This window comes from Heptranchias perlo, chromosome 9 (assembly GCF_035084215.1).
Source record: "Heptranchias perlo isolate sHepPer1 chromosome 9, sHepPer1.hap1, whole genome shotgun sequence".
NCBI classification, from domain to species: domain Eukaryota; kingdom Metazoa; phylum Chordata; class Chondrichthyes; order Hexanchiformes; family Hexanchidae; genus Heptranchias; species Heptranchias perlo.
The window spans coordinates 12,720,176-12,742,513 of NC_090333.1; the positions used below are offsets into that span (position 1 = coordinate 12,720,176).

At 42.7% G+C, this 22,338-nt stretch overlaps 1 protein-coding gene across 6 annotated transcripts in view; it reads left to right on the top strand.

Moving 5' to 3' along the window:
• Positions 1 to 22,338, top strand: part of zzz3 (zinc finger, ZZ-type containing 3) — a 107,354-nt gene that overhangs the window by 7,907 nt on the left and 77,109 nt on the right. For 2 of the 6 annotated variants that reach the window (XM_067989861.1, XM_067989866.1), the window contains exon 2: positions 10,765 to 10,865. The exons of the other annotated variants lie outside the window; for them this stretch is intronic. The gene's annotated coding sequence lies outside the window, so the exon portion shown is untranslated. The remainder of the gene's footprint in view (positions 1 to 10,764; positions 10,866 to 22,338) is intronic. 6 annotated transcript variants of the gene reach the window in all.

Genomic DNA, 22,338 nt, shown 5'->3' on the forward strand with positions numbered 1-22,338 from the left:
ACCTTTTAACCTGAAAGGAAGCCTTGTTTTTAATAAGGAAGTAATCCCAAGAGTCTCAACATCTACGAGTACTTTGTATGTCCAGTATTTTAACAGCAAGGTTCACCCACCGTGTTACCACTTTTAATTTGGTCATTAATCTGCATTCTCTGAGTTTAACTTCAAAATTGTTCTGTCACATGTCAGCAACACTCGAAATACTGTAATTCAAGGTAACGTATTATTCTGTCCCTCAGAACTTGGGAGAATAACAATGGATGTAGTACATTTGTAAAGCCTGATGGTGAATGGTAATTCATAGAGTTCCAAAAAGGGTGATACACATTATTTGGAAAGTCCCCCATCTGATATTGGAATCCTAAAAACAATTCCCCAATCATTCCTTTCAAGATGGAAAAATACTCTGCCCACGGGTGCAAAAAGAAAGAATTTGCATTTATATAGCGCTTTTCGCGACTTTAGTACGTCCCAAAGTGCCTCACAGCCAATGAAGTACTTTTGAAGTGTAATCCACTGTTGTAATATAGGAATCATGGCAGCCAGTTTGTGCACAGCAAGGTCCCACAAATGGCAATGTAATAGTGACCAGATAATTTTTTTTAAGCGATGTTGGTTGAGGGATAAATATTGTCCAAGACGCCATGGAGAACTTCTCTGCTCTTCTTCGATATAATGCCATGGGATCTTTTATGTCCACCTGAGAGGGCAGATGGAGCCTCGTCTCATCCAAAAGCCGGCATCTCCAATAGTGCAGCACTCACTCAGTACTGCACTGAAGTGTCAGCCTAGATTCTGTACTCAAGTCTCTAATGCTATGCTTGGCTAGCATCACCAACACCAATCTTTGAGTCTGCTTGGGATTATCTCAAATAAGTAGAGAAGTTTCCATTCATAGGAGCAATGGCTATATAAAAGCCTGCTATCTATGATACAGCAGTGTCACTAACAGTTCAGTTAAGGATATTGGTATGTGTTAAAATTTGTTGCACTTACCTGCTCGTGGGCCGACCCTCCCCCCTCAATCTCCCAGCAGCCTGTTTCTAGTTCCTAGTCTGTCATCTGCTTCTCTCACACTTATTGATTGTGGTTGTATGGAACAGTCAGCGAGGATTAAAATCAAATTTCCTGTGTTCCTGGGAGCCACGGGGACTGATAATGGGGGGAGTAGGACACCTGGAGCCAGCACAAGATGTGCTGGAGACCTTGCAACAGAGAGATGATTATCCTAACAGCTGAAGGACCTCATGAACATTGTTTTTGTTCAGCTATTTAAGATCTTATTATAAAGTTGGACAACTGTTTGAAAATTCCAAAAAATCTTATGATATGCTCTAACTTGAGTAGTGTTTCCACCTTGCGTAAATAAATCGTTGCAACATTCTGAGACTGAAATAAATAGCTTCTTGTTGCTCAAATTAAATGACCAGAACATGGATTGCATTTACTCACAAGTTCAGTGTCAGTACAAAGCATTTGCAATTCTGTGCTGGCAGTAAGCTTGCTGAAGCAGGCTTGATGGACCAGCTGGTCTCTTCCTTGCCCCTTAATTTTGTATTCATATATTCCGGGGAGTCTTGCTCTGCTTTGGACCAGGGCCAGGCTGTAGCCATGACTCTGGATTTAGACTGCATTTACAATATCAATTGTAGCATCAGTGTGAAATGAAACTGCTTTGCACCGAAACCACACACTTTTTCTAAATGCACCTGTGGTGTTGTTATGGGAGCCTCTTTGGAATTCTGGTTGAAATTTGAATCTGCTGCTTTTTGAAGATTGGATGTTTTGGCTGGAATCTAGGGGGCGGGGTATTGTCTTGTGTGGAGTTGCGAGATTGGTTAGGCGGCAGAAGACAGAGTAGGGATAATGGATATGTCCTCAAATTGGAAGGAAGTGACTCATGGTGTCCCTCAAGGATCTGAGCTGGGGCCTCAACTATTCACAATATTTATTTATGACTTAGATAACATAATAGAAATCCATATATCCAAGTTTGCCGATGACACAAAAGATAAATGGCATAGTAAGTAATGTAGACGAGAACATAAAAAAATTACAAAGAGGCATTGATAGATTAAGTGAGTGAGCAAAACTGGTAGGTAGATTTCAATGCAGGTAAGTGTGAGATCATCCACTTTGGACCAAAAAAGGATCGATCTGAGTTTTTTAAAAATGGTGGATAGCTAGGAACATTGATGGTCCAAAGAGATTTAGGGGTCCATGTACACGGATCACTTAAAAAGTAGTGGTCAGGTACAAAAAATAATCAAAAAGGCTAATGGAATGTACAACTAGAGGGCTAGAATATAAAGGGAAGGAAGTTTCGCAACAGCTATACAAAGCCCTGGTTAGACCACATCTGGAGTACTGTGTACGGTTCTGGGCAGCGCACCTTAGAAAGAATATATTGGCATCAGAAGGAGTGCAGTGCAGATTCACCAGAATGTTACCAGGGCTCCAAGAGTTAAATTATGTGGCAAGATTACATAAACTAGGCTTGTATTCCCTGGAATATAGATGGTTCAGGGATGATCCAATTGAGGTTTTTAGGATTTTGAATGGAATTGATAGGGTAGATAGAGAGAAAATTTTTCTGCTGGTGGGGAGTCTAGGACAGGGATACATAACCTTAAAATTAGAGCTAGGCCATTCAGGAGAGAAGTTAGGTAACATTTTTTCACACAATGGGTGGTAGAAGTGTGGGACTCCCACAAAAAGCAGTAGATGCTAGCTCAATTAATAATTTTAAATGTGAGATCAATAGATTTTTGCTAGCCAAGGGTATTAAGGGATAAGGAGCCAAGGCAGGTGGATGGAGTTACGATACAGATCAGCCATGATCTCATTGAATGGCGAATCAGGCTCAAGGGGCTGAATGGCCTACTCCTGTTCCAATGAGTTTGTAAACCTGAACTGTATACCCAGCAGTGCAGTTATAGATTTTGTCCTTCTGAACCTGGGTTGTGTTTGGAGATAGTGTTGCAAGATATATTACGGTAAGGTAATGGTGGGAGCAGTTTGGGGTGATGGATGCAGAGCATCTCAATAAATTGCAATCCATTAAACATTTTAAGTACAATTTTTCCAATAACGTATTGGCGCCAATAAACCAAGTAAACCTGGTGACAACACTATGATGGATGTATGTTCTACTTGGCTTTGCCATATTAAATTAGGCTGAGTGCTCAATCCAATTGTCGACTCCCATCAACAGTGCTGCCTGGTAGGTTAAGCTATTTTCAGGAGTAATTGAGTCCAATTTACGCTATGCAAAGACTTGAACTGGATCAATCCACTATATTCAATGACAATAGACAATGGTATAGATAAGGTGGAGGCAGATTATTACTTGAAAGTGGAGCCACAAGATATAATGAAGGTAAATTTAGAATAGGTATCCAGGAAAACTTTTTCTCAAGGATGATAAATCACAAGGTAGTAGAGCAGAAGCATGGGAGTTACTTAGAATACAATTAGATGCTAATCTTTTCTGTATCGTTCCAATTTTAGTATATGTGTTGCCAAAGCGAGTTAATATACTGGAAGGATCTGGTTTGGAGAAATGGCCTTTTTTCATCCCTGGCATTCCTTGCATTCTGGTTTCTCACTGAGAATGTAGATTGCATCAGGAACTCCTAAATTGGTGTCTTTCAGTCATTGCTACTTTTTTTGGGGAATAAAACACCTGCAGCAGTTTTACAACAAGCAGCAAAATTTCTAAAACTGTTATTACCGTAACAACTAGACCATAACAAAAAACAAAAATCTGCGCAGCTTGTGTGACCAGCTTTATATGCTCTGGATACAGGCAGAGTTTTGATTCCATTTTTAATTAACTATGCCGCACACCTGTGTCTGTTAAGCATCTGTTTTCCGCCCCCCCAACCCCAAGCCGCCGCCGCCCTCTTTCACGGGAAACTTACATTGAAATAAACGTTTGAGCAAAAAATGATCAGCCTGATACATGGGAGTAAATTGTTACACTCCAATAAACCAGGTTTTGGATTTACAGCAATGTTGTTTCTAAATGTAACACGTAATGTTATTTGAAAACTGTTGGTTACAATTAACACCCAGAATGAGGATTAAGCCACAAATTATTTTATTTCAACTTTGCAAGAATGAAGTTTACATTGACATTTAAGATGATAATTAGCTTAGGAAAGGGCAGTGAACACTCTCCTTTCGCAACCCCTCAATCTTAGTCCTCCTGTTGCTCGGTATTTCAGAAATGTCACTCAAATAAGTAAACTTGGAAGATGTGCCGCATGTTAGAATCTGTTTGGATAGGCTGTGTGGAGAGCCGCTGGTACACAGTGACTGAATGAGTCAAGATCTGGAATAAAAACAGAAAATGCTGGAAACGCTCAGCAGGCCAGGCAGCATCTGTGAAGATAGAAATAGCATTAACATTTTCAGGTTGATAACCTTTCATCAGAACTGGAAGATGTTAGAGATTTAACAGTTTTTAAGCAAATACAGAGCCAGGGAAAAGAGGGATGGGAATGGAAAAGAACAAAGGGAAAAGTTCTGTGATAGGGTGGATTATAGAATCATAAAATGTTACGGCACAGAAGGAGACCATTCGGCCCATCGTATCCTTGCAGGCCGAAAAAGCTACCTAGCTTAATCCCATTTCCCAGCACTTGGTCTGTAGCCCTGTAGGTTATGGCACTTCAAGTGCACATCCAAGTACTTTTTTAAATGAGTTGAGGGTTTCTGCCTCTACCACCCTTTCAGGCAGTGAGTTCCAGACCCCCACCACCCTCTGGGTGGAAAAAAATTCTCCTCAGCTCCCCCCTAATCCTTTTACCAATTACTTTAAATCTGTGCCCCCTGGTCACTGACCCCTCTGCTAAAGGAAATGGGTCCTATCTATCCACTCTATCTAGTCCTGACATAATTTTATATACCTCAATTAAATCTCCCTTCAGCCTCCTCTGTTCCAAAGAAAACAACCCCAGCCTATCCAATCTTTCCTCATAGCTAAAATTCTCCAGCCCTGGCAAAATCCTCGTGAATCTTCTCTGTACCCTCTCTAGTGCAATCATATCTTTCCTGTAATGTGGTGACCAGAATTGTACACAGTACTCAAGCTGTGGCCTAACCAATGTTTTATACAGTTCTAGCGTAAGCTCCCTGCTCTTCTATGCTTCGGCCGATAAAGGAAAGTCTCCCTTATGCCTTTTTAACCATCTTATCTACCTGTCCCGCTACCTTCAGAGATCTGTGGACATGCACTCCAAGGTCCCTTTGTTCCTCTATACCTCTCAGTATCCTTCCATTTATTGTGCTCTCCCTTGCCTTGTTAGCCCTCCCCAGATGCATTACCTCACACTTCTCTGGATTGAATTCTATTTGCCAGTTTTCTGCCCACCTGACCGGTCCATTGATATCTTCCTGCAGTCTACAGCTTTCCACCTCACTATCAACCTCATGGCCAATTTTTGTATTATCTTCAAACTTCTTGATCAAGCCCCCCCCCACGTTCAAGTCCAAATCATTAATATATACCACAAAAAGCAAGGGACCTAATACCGAGCCTTACGGAACCCCACTGGAAGCAGCCGTCTAGTCGCAAAAACACCCGTCAACCATAATCCTTTGCTTCCTGCCACTGAGCCAATTTTGTATCCAACTAGCCTCTTTCCCTTGGATCCCATGGTCTTTTACTTTTTTGACCAGTCTACCTTGTAAAAAGTCTTGTTAAAATCCATGTACACTACATCAAACGTGTTACCTTCATTGACCCTCCTTGTTACCTCCTCAAAAAATTAAATCAAGTTAGTCAGACACGACTTTCCCGTAACAAATCTATGCTGACTGTCCTTGATTAACCTGTGCCTTTCTAAGTGACTATTTATGCTGTCCCTCGGAATCGATTCTAATAATTTGCCCACCACCCAGGTTAGACTGACTGGCCTATAATTACTCTGTCTATCTCTTTCTCCCTTTTTAAACAATGGTACAACGTTAGCAGTCCTCCAATCCTCTGGCACCATGCCTGTAGCCAGGGAGGATTGGAAAATGATGGTGAGAACCTCCGCTATTTCCTCCCTTGCTTCTCTTTACAGCCTGGGCATCCGGGCATGGCGATTTATCTACTTTCAAATATGCTAAACCCCTTAATATTTCCTCTCTCACTATGTTTATCCCATCCATTATTTCACACTTCTCCTCCTGCTTAACTACAATCTCTGCATCGAACCCCTCTTTTGTGACGACAGAAGCAAAATATTCATTAAGAACTGTACCCATATCTTCCGCCTCCACACGTAGGCTACCTTTTTGGTCTGTAATAGGCTGTACTCTTTCCTTAGTTATCCTCTTGCTCTTTATGTGTTTAGAAAACATTTTTGGGTTTTTCTTAATTTTACTTGCCAATATGTTTTCAAGCCCTCTCTTTGCTTTCCTAATTTCCTTTTTAATTTCACCCCTGCACTTTCTATGCTCATTAGGGTAGGAGTGATTAAATGACAATAATGATGATGATGGTGCAAGGCAAAAAGAGGGTGATAATGAGACAAGTACAGAAACAAAAGGTGGGTCCAGAGGTGCAGGAATTACAACAATTATTCATTCCTGTCTGGCGCAAAAATAAAACAGGAAAGGTGGCTCAACCGTGGCTTACAAAAGAAATTAGGGATAGTATTAGAGCCAAAGAGGAGACATATAAAATTGCCAGAAAAAGCGGCAAGCCCGAGGATTGGGAGCAGTTTAGAATTCAGCAAAGGAGAACAAAGAGATTGATTAAGAGGGGGAAAAAAGAGTGAGTAAACTAGCAGGGAACATAAAAACTGACTGTAAAAGCTTCTATAAATATGTCAAGAGAAAAAGATTAGTGAAGACAAATGTTGGTCCCTTACAGTCAGAAATGGGGGAAATTATAATGGGGAACAAAGAAATGGCAGAACAATTAAACACATTCTTTGGTTCTTTCTTCACAAAGGAGGACACAAATAACCTCCCGGAAATGTTAGGGAACCAAGGGTTTAGTGAGAGGGAGGAACTGAAGGAAATCAGTATTGGTAAAAAAATAGTGCTAGGGAAATTAATGGGGCTAAAGGCTGACAAATCCCCAGGGCCTGATAATCTACATCCCAGAGTACTAAAGGAAGTGGCCCTGGAAATAGTGGATGCATTGGTGGTCATCTTCCAAAATTCTATAGACTCTGGAACAGTTCCTACAGATTGGAGGGTGGCAAATGTAACCCCACTATTTAAAAAAAGGAGGGAGAGAAAAAACAAAGAATTACAGGCCAGTTAGCCTAACATGAGTAGTGGGGAAAATGCTAGAGTCAATATAAAGGATGTGAAAGCAGAACACTTGGAAGGCATTAATGGGATTGGACAAAGTCAGCAAGGGAAATCATGCTTAACAAATCTACTGGAGTTTTTTGAGGATGTAACTAGTAGAATAGATAGGGGAGAACCAGTGGATGTGGTGTACTTGGATTTTCAGAAGGCTTTTGATAAGGTCCCACACAAGAGGTTAGTGTGCAAAATTAAAGCACGTGGGATTGGGGGGAATATACTGGCATGGATTGAGAATTGGTTGACGGACAGGAAACAGAGAGTAGGAATAAACGGGTCCTTTAATAAACGGGTGGCAGGCTGTGACTAGTGGGGTACCACAGGGATCAGTGCTTGGGCCCCAGCTATTCACAATATATATCAATGATTTGGATGAGGGAACTAAATGTAACATTTCCAAGTTTGCAGACGACACAAAGCTGGGGTGGAATGTGAGCTGTGAGGAGGATGCAAAGAGGCTCCAATGTGATTTAGACAAGTTGGGTGAGTGGGCAAGACATGGTAGATGCAATATAATGTGGATAAATGTGAGGTTATCCACTTTGGTTGTAAAAACAGAAAGGCAGATTATTATCTGAATGGTGATAGATTGGGAAAAGGGGAGGTGCAACGAGACCTGGGTGTCCTTGTACACCAGTCGCTGAAAGCGAGCATTCAGGTGCAGCAAGCAGTTAGGAAGGCGAATGGTATGTTGGCGTTCATTGCAAGAGGATTTGAGTACAGGAGCAGGGATTTTTTTTTAATTCGTTCATGGGATGTGGGCATCGCTGGCGAGGCCGGCATTTATTGCCCATCCCTAATTGCCCTTGAGAAGATGGTGGTGAGCCGCCTTCTTGAACTGCTGCAGTCCGTGTGGTGACGGTTCTCCCACAGTGCTGTTAGGAAGGGAGTTCCAGGATTTTGACCCAGCGACGATGAATGAACGGCGATATATTTCCAAGTCGGGATGGTGTGTGACTTGGAGGGGAACGTGCAGTGGTGTTGTTCCCATGTGCCTGCTGCTCTTGTCCTTCCAGGTGGTAGAGGTCGCGGGTTTGGGAGGTGCTGTCGAAGAAGCCTTGGCGAGTTGCTGCAGTGCATCCTGTGGATGGTACACACTGCAGCCACAGTGCGCCGGTGGTGAAGGGAGTGAATGTTTAGGGTGGTGGATGGGGTGCCAATCAAGCGGGCTGCTTTATCTTGGATGGTGTTGAGCTTCTTGAGTGTTGTTGGAGCTGCACTCATCCAAGCAAGTGGAGAGTATTCCATCACACTCCTGACTTGTGCCTTGTAGATGGTGGAAAGGCTTTGGGGAGTCAGTCGGTGAGTCACTCGCCGCAGAATACCCAGCCTCTGACCTGCTCTCGTAGCCACAGTATTTATATGGCTGGTCCAGTTAAGTTTCTGGTCAATGGTGACCCCCAGGATGTTGATGGTGGGGGATTCGGCGATGGTAATGCTGTTGAATGTCAAGGGGAGGTGGTTAGACTCTCTCTTGTTGGAGATGGTCATTGCCTGGCACTTATCTGGCACAAATGTTACTTGCCACTTATCAGCCCAAGACTGGATCTTGTCCAGGTCTTGCTGCATGCGGGCTCGGACAACTTACTGCAGTTGTACAGGGCGTTGGTGAGACCACATTTGGAGTATTGTGTGCAGTTTTGGTCTCCTTATCTGAGGAAGGATGTCCTTGCCATGGAGGGAGTGCAATGAAGTTTTACCAGACTGATTCCTGGGATGGCAGGACTGATGTATGAGGAGAGATTGGGTTGACTAGGCCTATATTGACTAGAGTTTAGAAGAATGAGAGGTGATCTCATCGAAACATATAAAATTCTGACAGGACTAGACCGACTGGATACAGGGAGGATGTTCTCGATGGCTGGGGAATCGATAACCAGGGGTCACAGTCTCAGGATACGGGGTATGCCATTTAGAACTGAGATGAGGGTGGTGATCCTATGGAATTCCCAACCACAGAAGGCAGTGGAGGCCAAGTCATTAGATGTATTCAAGAAGGAGATAGATATATTTCTTAATGCTAAAGGGATCAAGGGATATGGGGAAAAAAGCGGGAACAGAGTTAGATGATCAGCCATGATCATTTTGAATGGCCTAATGGCCTACTCTTGCTCCTATTTTCTATGATTGTATGTGTGAATGTTTACAGCAGAATAGTAGAGGGGGAGGGAAGCTTCAAAAATCTGGTAGAGGAGAAGGCCTCTGTGGCCCAGGAACATGGCAATGGAATGGCGGGTCGAACCCAGGGATGCGACCACCTCACCAGTCGTATACCGATAGGGGATGTTATAAATGGATAGCCATGTGGTGAAGAATAGAATACTGGAGCCTGGTCTTTATGAATAAAAGCTTGGAAACAACTAGAGATTCCCCTTACTTGCGCGCACACACACACACACACACCCCCCCCACCCTAGATAAACTCCTATAAAAAGGATACCACAGAGTTCCCAATTGATACCCACCACCTGAATACAATTAACACATTGATATAAATCATACAATTAACAGGGGATCCCACCCCTTACACCAGCCCACACCTCCTCCACTCCCAGTGGCTCTGATGCAGCCATCCTCCATTACCAGCACCTGCTGTCATAGAATCATAGAAAGATTACAGCATGGTAGGAGGCCATTCGGCCCATCGAGTCCGCGCCAGCTCTATGCAAGAGCAATCCAGCTAGTCCTACTACCCTGCCCTATCCCTGTAGCCATGCAAATTTTTTCCTTTCGAGTACTTAACCAGTTCCCTTTTGAAGGCCATGATTGAATCTGCCTCCATCACCCCCTTGGGCAGTGCATTCCAGATCCTAACCACTCGCTGTGTTAAAAAAGTTTTTCCTCATGTCATCTTTGGTTCTGTCCGAGAGAAAATAGGAGCAGTTGTTAAGTTAAGATCTGGCATTGCTCTCCAAGGTTTTGTCGCATTTTTTTCTTGAACAACTACTTGCATTTATACAGCGCCTTTAACGTAGTAAAATGTCCCAAGGTGCTTCACAGGAGTGTTATCAAACAAAATTTGATACCGAGCCACATAAGGTGATATTAGGACAGGTGACTAAAAGCTTGGTCAAAGTGTTATGTTCTAAGGAGCGTCTTACAGGAGGAGGGAATTCCAGCGCTTTGGCCCTAAGTAGCTAAAGGCATGGCCGCTGAGTCTATGGTGGAACGATGAAAATCGGGGATGCGTAAGAGTCCAGAATTGGAGGAGTGCAGAGATCTGAGGATTGTAAGGCTGGAGGACGTTACCAATGGCATTGGGTAGCGGTACCTTTTTAAAAAGCAATCAGTGGTGCTACTTCAAGGTGTCACACGATCTGCTGAAGGAGAACATTGGAACTTTGATGGGTACCAAGAGCTGGTGGAAGGGGATAGAGAGAGGCATGGATTTTTTGTGATGCAGAGTGAAACTGTCTTTAAAGTTGACTGTGATTTATTTGCATCATGTGACAGGAAAGCTGGATTTTTGCGAGATTACCGAAAGTTTCCATTAACCTCGGGTCTCGGGTCCAGGGACACCTACGTTTCATCTGGGATGCCTGGAAGTTGTTCAGGTGGGTCCCAGAGACGTTTCTTTTAAGCTGTTTAAAGTGGAGTTTGCGGAACTTTGGGAAATGTATCTGCATGGTGACAATACGTTGGTACCTCTGTTATCTCATCTTTGATTTGACATACTTTTTGATTTTATTTTCCTTGCAATTTTTCTCCTCTCCGTTCCCTCCTACTCCTGAAGGCATTGACCCCTTGCTGGGGTACAGTTCCACTTGCGCTCTCCGGTACCTTCATGTTTGAGCCTAGACAGTGAGTGTTAGCAGGCTATCAAACTGTGGGGGCATCAGAACTGAGCTAGGTCATGTCCTCGCAACACCCACATACATATACTACATTTTTGGGCTATTGGTACCCTCAGTAGAAGTAACTTGTCTCATCTCTGTGGATTACATAAACTAAGCTTGTATTCCCTGGAATATAGAAGGTTAAGGGATGATTTGATTAAGGCTTTTGGGATTTTGAAAGGAATTCCTATGTTCCTATGGTAGATGGAGAGAAACTTTTTCTGCTGTTGGGGGAGCCTAGGACAATCAAATCAGAGCCAGGCCATTTAGGATAGAAGTTAGGAAACACTTCTTCTCACAAAAGTTGGTTGAAGTGTGAAGCTCTTCCACAAAAAGCAGCAATTATTCATTTCTTAATAATTTCAAATCTGAGATCAATAGATTCTTGCTAGCCAAGGTTATTAATGGATAGGGTGCCAAGGTGGGTGGATGGAGTTAGGCTACAGATCTGCCATGATCCCATTGAATGGCAGAACAGGCTCTAAGGGCTGAATAGCCCACTCCTGTTCCTATGTTCCTAGGCTGACACTCCAGTGCAGTACTGAGGGAGTACTGCACTGTCAGAGGCTCCGTCTTTCTGATGAGACATTAAATCGAGGCCCCTTCTGCCCTCTCGGGTGCACATAAAACATCCCATGACATTATTTCGAAGAAGAACAGGGCAGTTCTTCCCGGTGTCCTGGCCATGATTTATCCCTCAACCAACATCGCTTAAACAAATGATCTGGTCATTATCGCATTGCAGTTTTTGGGACCCTACTGTGCGCAAATTGGCTGCCACATTTCCTACATTATAACAGTGACGATACTTCTACAGTACTTAATTGTCTGGAAAGTGCTTTGGGACTTCCTGAGTTCGTGAAAGGAACTATATAAGTGCAAGTACATAAATACTGTGGCTGCAAGAGCAGGTCAGAGGCTGGGTATTCTGCAGTGAGTGACTCACCTCCTGACTCCCCAAAGCCTTTCCACCATCTACAAGGCACAAGTTAGGACTACTCTTCACTTGCCTGGATGAGTGCAGCTCCAACAACGCTCAAGAAGCTTCACACCATCCTGGGCAAAGCAGCCCACTTGATTGGCACCCCATCCACCTCATTAAACATTCACTCCCTTCACTACCGATGCATGGTGGCTACAGTGTGTACCATCTACGGGATGCACTGCAGCAACTCACCAAGGCTTCTTCGACAGCACCTCCCAAACCCGCAACCTGTACCACCTAGAAGGACAAGGGCAACAGCCACATGGGAACAACACCACCTGCATGTTCCCCTCCAAGTCACACACCATCCCGACTTGGAAATATATCGCCGTTCCTTCATCGTCGCTGGGTCAAAATCCTGGAACTCCCTACCTAACAGCACTGTGGGAGAACCTTCACCACACGGACTGCAGCTGTTCAAGAAGGTGGCTCACCACCACCTTCTCAAGAGCAGTTGGGGATGGGCAATAAATGCTGGTCTTGCCTGCGACACTCACATCCCATGAATGAATAAAAAGAGTCTTTCCTCTCAATACCTCAAAATTGGCAGTCGTTTCAGTTAAATCGAAGTCTTTTACCCAAATGCCCCTTGAATTCCTATGCATGTATGCATAGGAAGAAAGCTCAGGGCTCGGAAAATGCAGATGAGGAATATGTGACAAAGGAGTAATGTGAAAGTATTGGAACAAGATGTGTAAATCGGTTATGTGACTGAATATGATCAAAATTGAGCAACTGTGTTGTAGGACGTGGTTGACTTTTTGCATCAGTCCCTGTCTTTCGATGGACGTGCATAGGTTTTGAAAACTCACATTGAGTGTTGTGGTACAGGAGATTGGACACAAACAAAGAATGTGGAGAGAGATACTATTTTGGATCTGTTCTAATTTCTGCTTGCTACAATACAATGCATTTGTTTGTTTAATAAAATCAACCTGCAACGTCAGACTTGCAGCAGACTTTGGGTGGTGAGGAAAAGTATTTTTGCTGTTTCATATGTGTCCCGGCACACTGAGCAACTGGATCACTAGCATTTTGAGCATTCTGCTAGCTGCAAGAAAGTGCCCCCTTCTTTAAAGTGCAGCCCTCCCCACAACAAACATCTGGCTAAAATGTGCGGGGCACATTCCAATAAGAATGTGTGATGTTTGGCCTCTGGGAACTGGAGCGATAGCAAGCAGCCTGGGACCCACAACCTGCCCCTCCCCCAAAGCATGGCTACCTCAAAAGGGCAATGACTTAATTGATAGTATGCTGGGCATTCTCCCCAACCTCCTCCTATCCCCAGGCATAACTAATCCCCCACAAACCAAGGCTGAATAAGCTGCATCAACCTCTTGATCTGCATTGCTCCCAGTGCAAGCATATGAATGCCAAGAGACCTGATGTATCAATGACACAATGATGCGTCTCATTTCAGGTAGCAGAAAACGGCAAGTCAGACTCTAGCAGCTTAAAAGAAAGAAAGAACTTTCTTTTATATTGCGGCTTTCATGACATCCCAAAGCGCTTTACAGCCATTGAAATATAGTCACTGTTGTAATACAGGGAAACGTGACAGCCAATTTGCGCACAGCAAGCTGCTACAAACAGCAATGACATATAATGACCAGATCATCTGTTTGTGATGTTGGCTGAGAGGTAAACATTGACCAAGACACTGAGGAGAACTCCCCTGCTGTTCTTCGAAATAGTGCCATGGGATCTTTTACATCCACCTAAGAGGGCAGACAATGCATCGGTTTAACGTCTCATCCGAAAGATGGCCCCACTGACAGTGCAGCACTCTCTCAGTACTACACAGGAATGTCAGCCTAGATTTTGTACACAAGTCTCTGGAGTGGGTTTTGAACCCACAACCTTCTGACTCAGAGGTGAGTGTGCTACCACTGAGCCACAGCTGAATGATACGAAAGAGCTGTGAGATGAAGGGTTTTGCTGGGGTTTTTTTTTTGAGAAAATGACGAGAGGATATGGGTGTTTTACAATGTCATGGAAGGAAAGGGCAAAATAGGATAAATATTGGATCACAATAGAAATTTATTGAACCAAGCAGGGTATGAACAGAAAGGAGAGCACTTGAAAAGGAATCAGAGCTTTATCGAGGCTGAAGGGCAAGAGAAACAACAAGAACTGTAAGAAGTGAACGCAGTCTGTGATGCTTGAAATAACCTCAGCTGTACAGGGCCACTTAAGTGCAAATAAAAGGACAAATTTAAAGGCCAGATGAATACTTGTTGTGGGTTGTTTGGCAAGATCTTTCTGTAGCTTGAGGGATAGTTTATCATAAAGTCTGGAAACTGCAGCCAGTATCTACAACAACTGTTATATGACATTTCTGGGCTTTTTGTTTATTTAATAAAAACACTTCCATTTTGCAGAGGCTGCAGCTTGCACTTTGTGATGTCAGTGGGCAAACAGTGTCTTGTCTGTTGCTCATTTACCTCAATTGGTGGGCAGTGTCTTCCAACTCTGACAGGCTCTTCTGCATTTCAGTCTCGAGGGTATTATGAATGGATTTAAAGGATAATTCCCACCATTCACAACACAGCTACTCGGGTTTATACTCTTTCACTTTGCTGTGCCTTGGCTGAGAGTTCTGCTAACGCTGCTGTATATCGGAGATGGCTAAGATTCCAGTGTCCATTTCTGCTCAGGGCAGTGCGCAGTGAAACATTCCACGACTGCACTGATACCCTTGAGTGCCTGAATCCATGCAGTGAGGAAAACGCAAATAATTTAAAGATTTTTTTTTGCATGATGTTTTCAGTTTGGAGTCATACTGGAATCAAATTGCAGTTTACAAACGAGTTTTACTTTTTGTACAAATTTCTGCCTTAATGAAAGAACCTTTCATGCCTTCTCTTTTAATATTCTCCTAAATTCAGGCAGCTAACTGGGGCCTCATTAGAAGGTAGGAAAGAGAAGAAACTATGCAGCCTATCCCAGATCACCCTGTTATACTCACAGCAGTCAGACCATTTTGATTTGCTTGGCGCCGAGCCCATTACTCTGTTGAATCTTTCAGTGAGTATTTTTGAGCGTTGGTATTGGTTGCTTTGGGGAGATTGTTAGAAGCCGTTTGTTACCAGATTGTAATGTTTCTCTGCTTGCTACTGACTGAAAGTGAATGTGAATTCAAGGCTACTTTCCTTCTTAAAGTTGATATTTTTTTAACCGTCTACCCTGGAGTTCAGGATTGCCATTAATGTATCAAAAACTTCTGTTTAATCACAAGTCAATACTTTTTTTCCCCCTTGAAATCTCTTAATTTAAAAGAAGCTGTGTTGACATATACATTTTCTTTCTAACCCACGCAGCAAGAAATGTGGCACCTTTACAGGTTACTGCAGTCTCTCAAAGCGGCAAATAGATACTATCTTTCACTTTGAAATTCCTTTATTGTTGCTCCTTTCTCCCAGTTTTCTCTCCTCTTCTCCCCTCCCAAAGATGTTGACTTCTTGATGGTTTGTGTGCTGGGTGACTCTGGCAAGGCAGTATTTATTGCCCATCCTTCGATGCCTTGAGGGCATTAAGAGTCAACTATGTAATGTGGGACTGGACTCTCGTATAAACGAAAGAAACAACTTGCATTTACAATGTGTCTATCATGACCTGAAGATGCCCCTGAATACTTTTTGAAGTGTAGCCACTGTTGTAACAGCAAATTTGCGCACAGCAAGAATTACACACATAGGCCAGATCAGGTAAGGGTGACCGGTTCCCTTTCCTGAAGGACATTAGTGAATCTGTTGAGTTTTTATGACCATCCAGCAACTTTCATGGTGCTAGCCCATAAATCACCAAATTTATTGAATTTAGTTTCACAATTTGCCATGGTGGGATTTGATTTCAGGACCTCTGGATTACTAGGCCAGTACCATAACCAGTGGACTACTGTGCCCTGTCCTGGGCTTTGTCCTATATGACCATTATTCATGTGTGAGTCTTACCAGCGAATGTCATTAGGCCATTCATCCGAGAGGGAAGGGGGAATCCTGTCTTCACCTGATGTACACACAGGCACACCCTCGTCAGTGCTCGCTGGGTAGCGTTCAAGAGTGGGAAACCTCCCTAATCAAGGATGTTGAGGCAAAATATAGCCCTGACGCATCACCAGCTGAGATCATCCAGCTCAGTAGAGTAGAAATTGAACCTCGGATCTTCCTGTTCCATATGGCTCAGCCAGTCACTAGATAACCTTACTGAGCCATGGGGGGAGATCAGTTTTTTTTCCTGTGTAAAGGACATAATGACTTTGAGCTTGGCATTTGATATTGTACTGGAGGCTTATTTAATATGGGTCAGCAGGACAATACCTACTGCTACCCAAACAATTTCATGCAACTCTCCCCATTCCCCTGCTGCAAGGGGCCATAAATATAAGATAGTTACTAATAAAGCCAATAAAGAATTCGAGAGAAACTTCTTTACTCAGCGACTGGTTAGAATGTGGAATTCGCTGCCATATTAGTGGTCGAGGTGAATAACATAGATGCATTTAAGGGGAAGTTAGATAAGTTACATGGGAGAAAGGAATAGAAGGATATGGTGATAGGGTGAGATGATGTAAGGTGGAGCATATAGACCTGTTGGGCCAAATGGTCTGTTTGTGTGCTGTAAATTTTATATAATTCTTTGATCTGCCAGTATTCAGAATCTGGGGTACCCTTTAACTGACATGTCTTTTACAGTTTTAACTTCTGACTCTGAAAGAAGTTGGGAATGGAAACATTTTGTCAGTCTCATAGTTTTGATGTTAAGATTTCAAATGTTCATCTCGTCTTTAAAAGGGACTATTTCAGTGTTGCTATGTAGTGAGGTGTCACAAAACGGTTGCAACAATGTGAATGCACTTTCCTATATGTTTGGATAGCATATTCCTGTATATTTGGATTGCGTAATTCTACTCTTGGTCCAGATTGTCATGCATGTTTTATATTTATGTTGCACAAAATCTTGCCTGATCTTCATTTGAAAGGCGCTTTGGGAGGAGAAGAAATAGTGCATTGATTTAAAAAGAATGCATATAATAGGGGAGTCCTTGCCCAGCTTGACTATTCAGATTTATGCACAAGTGAGCACCGCCCCATTATGATAACTGTATGTCTATATGCAATGATAAGAACAATGTATAAGTGAACTCCTTTGAATGAGGTGGCATAAGGTCACAGTAGCACAAGTGCTTAATGAGGGTGACTTAATTTAATTCATCATGAGATGTTTCAAATCTTCAAATCATTGGAATTTACTCTGCATGGTAGTCCTTTTTTTAAAAAAAATCATGATCAGAACCTTAAACCGAGTAACCCACAAGTGCCCAGTTTATACAATCCTTTTTACTCATCAAGTACCATGCTGAATTATCCAAGGCTTGCCGTCCGCATATTTTTCTAGCATAGAAGAGATTATTGAGCAATCGATCTGAGCAGAATAACTCTCCTTGGGAAGGGACATAAATATTGAAAGTGCCATGCATACACTTGGAGGGTTATAAAGCTTAATGGTATGAAGTAGAAAATGTTGTCAAGTAAATTTGTCAACTGCGACATAATAACTCACTCGGTACAGCATTTAATTATAGACTTGGGTTGTAACTTTGTCTACCGGACCTTTATAGTTCCTCTACTGAAAGAAATACTTGGATTTATATAACACCGTATCATGTTGACATGTTACAAAACATTTCACACGGTGAATTACTTTAGAAGTGCAGCGACTGTTATGTGGCAGCCATCCTAGGCAGCAACTTCCCACAAACAACAGAAAAAACGACCACTTAATTTGTTTTTTTGGTGGTTGTTGAATGATGAATATTGGCCAGGGTGGGGAGAACTCTCAGCTCTTCGTTGCATAATTCCACGGGATCTTTGAAGTAAACCTAAACAGGCTGATGGGGCCTCGGTTTAACATTCATCCAAAAGACAGCGCCTCTAACAATGTTCCACTCCCTCGGTGCTGCACTGAAGTGTCAGTCTAGATTTTGCTCTTCATATTAGACTTAGTGAATTTGTCAAGATTTTATCCTCCCATTTACAGCTGTGCTTGCATTAGAATGATAGGTAAAGTTTAATTTACCTTGGTGCCTTTTCCTTTTTCGTATTTGTATTGAAAGTAATTTTCTGGGCTCCCCCGGTGACTTAGCTGGTTTAGGCAGTGAGTAGCTAACCCATATTGACCAGGAAAGTGCCAGGCTTGATCCCTGGTGTGGGCTGAGTTAGCTCATCACAGCTGAGGCAGTGGCCTCAGCACTCAGGCTAGGGAAAGGAAAATCATCCAGGGTTCCTGCTCCTGAGCCCTATCCAGCGACTGCAGCTGCAATTGTGGATGTTGGGTGAGGATAGGGTTGCCATCTCTAGTTGGGCGTATTCCTGGAGATTTATCACGTGACTTCTCACCTCCAATTGCCCCACCCCAGTCAAACAGTCCTTTTCCCATCTTCAGTGCTTTTATAACTAATGAACGAAAGTGTTCAAAGAAAATGAAGGAAAAAAAACCACTTTTTTTTAATGCCCCTATGATTTTTCTCCTGGGTTATAGTGTCCAGGAGATTGATCTTTAATTTATGGAGACTCCAGGACAATACTGAAGGGTTGGCAACCCTAGGTGAGGACAGAATTGGACTCGCCTAATTTCGCCCCCCCGCCGTGTCCTCTTGTTTTTGCAGTAAATGTTTTAAAATAAAATTGCTGGACTATAACTTGGTGTTGTAAAATTGTTTAGAATTGGACTAGGCTGTGATGCCGTTAATTATTGAATAGTGTGCCGACACTCATTGTCAAGATTCATGTGATTAATGGCCATTTAACCCAGCACACTCAGAACCGTGCACCAGTAAGGAAAAACGGGGGAGCAAGTTTTCTTGCAGAATGTGTGTCTGAGGGAGATGGATCAGTGGCACGCATCACTTAATTTCGCCCCCCCGCCGTGTCCTCTTGTTTTTGCAGTAAATGTTTTTCATTCCTTTTGAGTTTTTCCCTTGTTGCATTTCTTCATGTGCCTGCCCTGGAAGTACTTTTGAAACCTGGGCTTCTCTTCCAAGTTCCTCCTTACCCCCCCGCCCCCCACCCCATTAAAAAAAATTAGTACCTTGGTCAAGAACCTTTGTTCACTTACAGTTGTTCTGAAGGCAATATGGCAGCTATTTTGCACGTGATCCCACAAACAGCAATGAGGTGAATAACCAGTTAATCTGTTGTTTTCATTTTACACATTATTTCTTTTAAAGTTATATTCTGAAAGCTGCAGAAGTTTGAGGTCATTCCATATTTAGATGGAATGTGGTGGGAGGAATTCCTGCTGGAGCAGTTCAAAAATAATGATAAAAGATTAAATATTATTTTGAATTAGTTTTAAAATTTTTTAATGATATTCATCAATCTACTCATGTTAGACTGTGATTAATGTGATGCAGCTGCGTGACTTCTCATTTGCAAAAGTGGAGACTTTTTGTTTGGGAAAAGGTGTAATTCTCACTTCCCCATACCAGCTGACTGCTCTGCAGTTGTAAAAATTCTCTATAGCTTTAATGAAATGCTTTTGTTGGGTAACTTGGGAAACATGAGATTTAGGGTATAGATTTAATCCTTTATTTATAACTGATGACAAATGTGATATTTGTTTCCTCTGCAGTAGAAGTCTTATTATCTACAAACTTTTGTATGATATTGTCTCATTCTACACACCTCTCATTTCTTTAAAATATTCCTAGTCATAAAATTAGCTTAGCAAGAAATGTATTGATTAATTGTGAAGTTTGTAAGCCTCCTCCTTAAAGCTGCATATACTGCTAATTGGTGTACTTGCATATAAAGCAATAATTATACAAGACAACCCATACACTTCAAAACCAAAAGATCCAAATCACTCATATATGGCTAGGATCGACATTTAAAAGCATATATCTACCAAAATTGTCAACTGCCTGACGGCTGGTACCCACAAATACTTTTCTCTCTGTCGTCTTTCTCATTTCAACCAGCACCGTCCTATCAGCTGTTGCCCTACCCTCCAGCGCTACAATATTGAACGCTCCCTTTTGACTCTCTCCAATTTTAAATCTCTCCTCTGGGCCGTCTCCGATTTTTTAATCGGTAGCAGGAGCTTGGATTGATGCTTAGGGGCAAGGGCTGAAAGGAATGCATTGGTATGGTGCTGCTGTGTCCTTAGTGAAATTGCTTCATCAGGAGAGCAACCTCAGGGGCGAAATATGACTCCTGTAACATGATTCCTCACCCACCACTTTTAGCCCCAAACCAGGACATAAATTTTCAGTCTTAATGCCGATTATATAATGCCAGTAGTTAAAATCAAATGCCAAAATCTGAATCAAACTATTTCTACTTCAAACTGGTGACATTAAACTCCCCAAAATACAACTTCATGTATTAAATGCATGAAGCCCTAAAAGTCCAGCTCCAATTGTTTAAGGGATACTAGAATGTAACACTTGGAAGGGAGGAGAGTGAACTACATCCCCTCTGGTTATTGAGTGCTGGTGATAGGAATCTGGGGCAAGTCATTGCCCATCCTTGTATATGCAGACCGCAGAGCAGTCATTACACGTGCAGGGAAGAGAAGCAGACTGAATCGAGTTCAAAACTGAGATTGATGGATTTTTGTTAGGTAGGGATATTAAGGGTTATGGAACCAAGGCGGGTAAAATACAGATCAGCCGTGATCTAATTGAATGGCGGAACAGGCTCAAGGGGCTGAATGGCCTACTCCTGTTCCTATGAACTAGTATTTGCATATATCTCAAGTAGCTGACAACCAAACTAGGAGTTCTGATTTAGGGATTATCCACCAACAAGGTAACAGCATTAGGAACAGACCGTTGCAAACCTCCAGGCCCTCAAAATCGAAACAGAACAAAGCAACAAATAAAAAATATATGCAAAATTAGGACTATGTTGACCTGTTTTTACAGGTCGTAGTTTGGACAACCCTGTTGCAGTGTACATTTGTTCTGGAGCGACCTGTCATAGACTGGACAATGCCTTGTTTATAATACCTGGCCCCAAATCACATCCCCAGGACCAGGAGAGAGCTCCATGCATGTGTGCCTCCATGCACATGCATAGAGCTTTGCTCACAGTCACCAACCCAAGCAAGATATTTGAGGTTCTTGCACCACTTCTCTCTGAAGTCAGGTCAAGGTCTGATTTCATAGAATCATAGAACGGTTACAGCACGGAAGGAGACCATTTGGCCCATTGAGTCCGCGCCAGTTGTATGCAAGAGCAATCCAGCTAGTCCCACTCCCCCACCCTTTCCCCGTAGCCCTGCAAATTTTTTCCTTTCAAGTACTTATCCAGTTCCCTTTTGAAGGCCATGAGTGAATCTGCCTCCACCACCCCCTCGGGCAGTGCATTCCAGATCCTAACCACTTGCAGTGTTTTTAAAAAAAAAGTTTTTTCTCATGTTACCTTTGGTTCTTTTTGCCAATCATTTTAAAACTATGTCCTCTGGTTCTTGTCCCTTCCGCCAATGGGAACAGTTTCTCTCTATCTACTCTGTCTAGACCCTTTATGATTTTGAATACCTCTATCAAATCTCCTCGCAACAGTTTCTGTTCCAAGAACAACCCCAGCTTCTCCAGTCTATCCATGTAACTAAAGTCCCTCATCCCTGGAATCATTTTAGTAAATCTCTTCTGCACCCTTTCTAAGGCCTTCACATCCTTCCTAAAGTGCAGTGCCCAGAACTGGACACAATACTCCAGTTGTGGCCGAACCAGTGTTTTATAAAGGTTCATCATGACTTCCATACTTTTGTACTCTGTCTCTATTTATAAAGCCCAGGATTCCATATGCTTTGTTAACCACTTTCTCAACCTGCCCTGCCACCTTCAACGACTTGTGCACATTTACCTCCAGATCTCTCTGTTCCTGTACCCCTTTTAGAGTTGTGCCCTCTAGTTTACATTGCCTCTCCTCGTTCTTCCTAACGAAATGTATCACTTTGCATTTTTCTGTGTTAAATTTCATCTGCCACGTGTTCGCCCATGCTACCAGCCTGCCTCTGTCTTCTTGAAGTCTACCACTATCCTCCTCACTGCTTACTACCCTTCCAAGTTTTGTGTCATCTGCAAATTTGGAAATTGTGCCCTGTACACCCAAGACCAAATCATTAATATATATCAAGAAAAACAGTGGTCCCAGCACTGAACCCGGGGAACACCACTATACGCCTCCCTCCAGTCCG